The following is a 6,000-nucleotide window of genomic DNA, read 5'->3' on the forward strand; positions in this document are numbered from 1 at the left end:
TTTTTTGATTTAAAAAGCAGATGTAGACATAATGCTATAAATGTAAGAAGTACGTTTAGAAATAATGAAACGGAGTTGAGGTCAGTGTTGAATCATTTCAAATCTAAGTATGATTTCTAGAAGTTATCTTTCAAGAGAAGTCATCAGAAATCAAGGTTGTCAGAGAAACGTAGTAGTATAAGATGTAAAATGAGAATTTCTCAAAGGAATTGTGAGGATTAAATAAAATAATGTGATTGAATCACATAGCATCGGATGTGACATATAATATCTAATGGATAATTAACAGGGTTTTCAAAGTTTTTTTTTTTAATTTCTTCTTCTTCCCCCTCTTCTTTCCATACTCTTTTTTCTTCCCTCCCAATCAACACTGTTTTACTTCATTTCTCTTTTCCTTCCACTTTGTCTTTTCCCCATTCTACTTTCTGCATTATTTAAATCCTCTCTTCCTTTTCTGATCTCATCTCCATCATTTCTCTTCTCTTCTCCTCCATTACTCCCTAATCTCATCTCTCTCTCCTCCCTCTTTCTTGTCATTTCTGTGTGTATTAAAGGTGACTATTAGTCCAGATAATATCTGTCTCATTTCCATTTATTTAGTTAGTATCTGGAGAGTAGAGTCAACAAACATGAAGAACCATATCTCTACAAGTTTATATTTCTTGTAAAAGAATATATCTGTGGAAAGTTTCTCATGTCACTTGATAGATAATATTAAGTTTACATAACTGAAACATAAGCATTTATACAATAGTTTCCTTAAATCAGTCTATAAATTACTCAAACCAGTATTATATAAGAAACTTATTCAAATGTATTTTCTCAGGACCCCTGTCAGACCTTTGGGTTGTGATATTGGGATATCATTTATTTCTCCCTAGGAGATTCTATCATGGCATTTGGCAGCCATAGAAACTGTACACATTACATTATCAAAGATTCTAGTAGAATAGTGAACATCCTAAATGTCTGAATATATTTATCTGAAACCTTAAAAATGTTAGAAGGAAACTATGAAAAAAGTTAAGGCAGCTAGGTAAAATTTTGAGGGACCAAAATTTTAGATGAAAATTGAAGTTATATAATTGGTACTGAACATAATAAATTACTGAAGATAGTTTCTTAATGACTTCCAACATTCATTATGCCAACATTAAGTCTGTGATTTTGATAACTGTACTATGATTATGTAATAATATTATATAATAACACTAGAATAAGATTGGTGAAGGGTATATGGGAACTGTGTAATATTTTCAGTTATTTTCTATAAGTTTAAATTTAAGTTAAAAAAGTGAACCAAAGTCACTATGAGACATACATTATATCACATGACACATATGGTGAGGTAGGTCTAAGAAAGATACCTAACCATGTAAAAAATAAATGATTTGTCAGGTATATTGGCAACCTTTGCTGATATCATTGAAATAGTAGCACACATGCACATGTATACACATGCCAACATCCATACATACATTTACATTTCCCTTTCAAGTTAAGTGAGAGATTTTTGGGGTAGAGGATTTTTGTTGTATTCTTACTTGCTTCAAAATTTCTAACCGAACAGAATTGCACTCATACAGTTGCATGCCATAGGTCTGCGGCACATATCAAAATTCCTGGAATGCTCTCCGGTGATTTCCTTACCGGGGTGAGTTTGACATTCTGCATTGTTACATTTGTCCTGATATATGCAAGAAATACTCGGTGTCGAATCATCGGGGGCCATGACATTCATCATCTTCAGAAAAGGCAAATAGAAAGGAATCTCACATTTGGAAAATTGTCAGAGAAGGGGGGCATTCACAATAATACCTGGGGGAATGTAGGACTTTGGGAGAGTTTTGAAGAGAATTTGAAAAAATGTAATTCAGAAGCAACACTACCAGCTGCATACATTTACTTTTACTTATAGTTTCATTTTATAAGGCAATCCTTACTTATATTAGGTGATACTTTTATGTTGACAAGAAGACATGAAAATTCACATGTCCATGGAGACGAAAAAGTAGATGAAGAAGATTTGGATATACTTAGCTATAAAGACTAAGCTACCTTGAATTGATAGGAGCACATTGTACTTTTTCCACTAGGGAACTAGTAATGGGGAGAAATAAGGAAAAAAAGATCCCAATTCCAAATGATAGTGTATTTTTGGAAGCAAGGAATGAGTATCATTTTTTACAACTCAAGTTTTCCTCCACAAAGCTGTCCAAGTTAGTTCCAAACGTAACCGATGTGATTCTGTTACTTTCCTTTGGTTCCCAGCTGTCTATGAGATTAAGTCTAATTTGCCTTGTGTAGCCATCTGGCTTTTCTCAGTGTGACCTAACTCGCCTCCACAGCTGTCTCCTCAGCACCCTCCCTGTCTTTCTCCATCAGGGCTTGTGGCTGTGGTTAACCTCTGTTTCTTGAGCATTTTGATTTTTAATACATTGTTTCTCTGAAGAATGGTGGCTCTCACCTGGGGACGATTGTTGCCCCTACCCATGGAACATTTAGCAATGTCTAGAGACATTTTTGATTGTCACTACTAGGTGACTGGCATCTAGTGAACAGAGGCCCGAGATGCTGCTAAACATACCACAGTGCACAGAAGGGCCTCCCCCCTCCCTCTCCCCAACAAAGACATATTCTTCCAAAATGTCAACAGTATTGAGAATCTGAAACACTGATGTGGAATAAATACATCCTCTTTCTAACACCGGATGAAACTCTCTTTATTCTTCCAAGATAAGCTCTCAGGTTATCTCCTCCATGAATTCTCCTTGAATTTAATTGATCCCATGTCTGTGCTTTAAAAATGATTTGTGTTAATCTCGTGTACCACACACATGATCTTGTACTGAAATTGCTTGCACATTAGACTGAACTGTTTAAGCACAAGACTCATGCATTTCTCCAGTGCTCAGTACACTGTCTGACACATGGTAGGAACTCAAAAGTTATGGGTTATTGAATCAATAAATAACACTTGGGGTGGTAGAGCATCTACTCACAGTAGATGCTCATCTTTTTGCTGTCATTGACTGTTTGATGGGAAGATCAAAGAACCTATGTAATGGTTGAATTATATGAGTTGTTAGATATAAATTGTTTGAGCAATGCCTGTCACAGAGCAAGCAATGTATAAACGTTAGTTTTGTTCTTTTAAACTATTGATTATTTTAACTTTTATGGATTTTACTAAGGATTTTTTATACTGTAAACACATATGGTGAGTTAAGTATAAGAAAGGTATCTAACCATTTAAAAAATAAATGATTTGTTAGGTATACTGGAAATCTACGCTGATATCACTCAAATAGTAACACACATGCACATGTATACACATACAAACACACATGCACATATGCAAACTCAGTTCTAAAAGACAGACTCACAAAGCATATCCCTAATTTGTGACTCAGTGCTTCAATCACTGCTAAAATCTTTGCACTCAATATTTACCTAACTTTCTCTAAAATGTCTATATGTAGACACATTTCCTTATTGTCAGTCGCAAGTACCAAATCGATATATGATAAATCCATTTTTATAAAAAAATCCAGCACAAGGTGCCCTTATATTAAAATCTTAAATCTGCAGATTTCCGTATGCATGAACAATATAGTGTTAGTCTAATGGCAAATATGTTATTTGTCTGTGTTTGTTATCGAGTATTGGGTTCAAGGTTATTGAACAGCTTGGGTTTATCTATCATTGCATAAATGTAAATAGAAATCCACATTTATTTTTCTCTCTGGACTTTTTGGTAAATATTGAAAGAAACATAATTTGGATCTCCTCCCACCACAGCCCAGATAAAACCATTGAAAATATCTGTTTAGTAGCAAGCAGAGAGCTGCTTCATGCTGTGTGCGGACAAGGTCAGGTTAGTCATTCTGTCCATAAACATTTAAGGCCACATGGTTGGGTGTGATTATAATAATGGGCACTCGATGGTTAGGTATATACTCAAGATCTGACATTAGTTTATTGAACTAATGGCTTGTGACATGAGGATAGGGATTCCTTAAATGAGTTCATTTCTAGCAATCATTTCAACATCTCAAAAGCCCCCAACCTTATCAGAATTGTGAATTACTTGAGTCTAAAGATATTAGGCAAAAATGTAATAACCACTCTCTAGAGATGACTGCCTCTTCCTGCTTCAGTTATGAGAAAAGAAAATAAAACAGGTGAATCAAGTGAATAAAGGAGATAATCAAATTCAATGTGTCAGTAAACCCTCAAATCCATTCTTATGTTATTATAATTGCATTATCCCGACTCTTTGTGTGAGTAACTGAGCAGAAATCCTCCTGCCTTCAATCCTCTTATCTAACACAAGAAAACAAAACAATGAGAAACAAAGTGGAAAGTAAATAGAAAAATTAGTCAGCTTTCTCTCCAAGGTCGCAGCAGGTAGAAAATGGGGTAGAAGAACCTGAAATGATTTCTGAAAGAGGGTTGTCATGAACCCTTCTTTCTTTGTTAGCCATTCTCTCGCTTTCTCTCAATTATTTTTAAATATACATTGATATTGTAAGACTATTATCCTTTTCTAACCACTCAGTGTAAGAGCAGGATTCATAAAGGAATAAGAAAAAAATTGTGCTCTCCAGATATTTAGATGTATATAACTAATGGGCATTGGTTAATTTTGTCTTCCAGTGCTCATCCTTCTTATAGCAATCACAGCCTGATTTTGCTTTGAGGAAAAAAATAGTCTCTTTTTCTATCTGTAATAATCTATATATCCCATTGTTTAATAAGAGTGCCTATTTGGGTGATGGACATGTGAATGTGGTCAGTCCAAAGATTTGTGTTAGAATTATCAAGAAAATGCACTTTATTTTCTGCAGAGTCTTTAGTTATTAAGACATAAACCTGAAACCTACAGAAGCCATTTTTCCAAATCCAAGGGAAAAGTCCGTTTGTGAATAAATATGACTTAGAGGAAATCAGAGATGATGCATAGAGAGAAATATATTTCTGTGTGTGTGTGTGTGTGTGTGTGTGTGTGTGTGTGTGTGTGTGTATATATATATATATATATATGGCAGGAGTGCCAAAAAAATGTGTACCCGTGACTTGTATTCATCTTTTGTTATCAGTGTATATTGAGTATTACAATTTTAATACAGTTTTTCCTTTCTTAAACTGTGTCTACATTTTTTGTTCTCTATATATACTATATATTTCTGTATGTTATATATTATATATAAATACATGTATATACAAATGTACACATAAATGTATATATATGTATGTATTATATATGTGTGTAGATATAGATATAGATATAGACAGATACAGATACAGATACAGATATAGATATAGATATAGATATAGATATAGATATAGATATAGATATATATAATCTGAGCATCAGAATTAGAGGGCTGAAATAGTTGACTAAAGAACATTCACATAATTTTTGATAATTACTTTTTCACCCTTTTCATAATTTTGAGTTTGAATGTTAGTATCACGTTTGACAGCAAGTAAGAGAAAAGTGAAGATTCCATTTATGTTTTGTCAGGCAGCAGGAAGTCTGGGGAGAGGTAGCTCAGGAGTGGTGCTACAGGGGCCAATTGTCATCAACGTCCCACACGTCTGTCATTCTGACCTGTCACTCTTACCATTGACCTCTCAACCTCATGGTCATTGGATGACTCCTGCCTATTTGTCTTCCTCCTTAAGTACTTTCATCATATCCCAGGCAGGAAGAAGCAGGGGAAGATGAAGGCAGATAATATGTTCACACTCATCAAATTTACACTATGCATAAAATCTGGTTCCTGTTACTAAGGAGGGAGATGAGTTACGTATTCAGTAAGCATCTGTCATCAGTGTCTGCCAGAGTTGAGTCATTTGCAATTAAAAAAAAATCTTATTACTTCAATATATAAAAAATATTTGCATTAAAATGTGGCATATGCTTCAAAGTAGGTATGTTCCAAAGGGTTATAAAAGTATAAAGGAGCGAAGGACTACAATAGGAATATATCT

This window comes from Rhinolophus sinicus, chromosome 8 (genome assembly GCF_057876585.1).
Source record: "Rhinolophus sinicus isolate RSI-liver-muscle chromosome 8, RSI-T2T, whole genome shotgun sequence".
In the NCBI taxonomy this organism is placed as follows: Eukaryota; Metazoa; Chordata; class Mammalia; order Chiroptera; family Rhinolophidae; genus Rhinolophus; species Rhinolophus sinicus.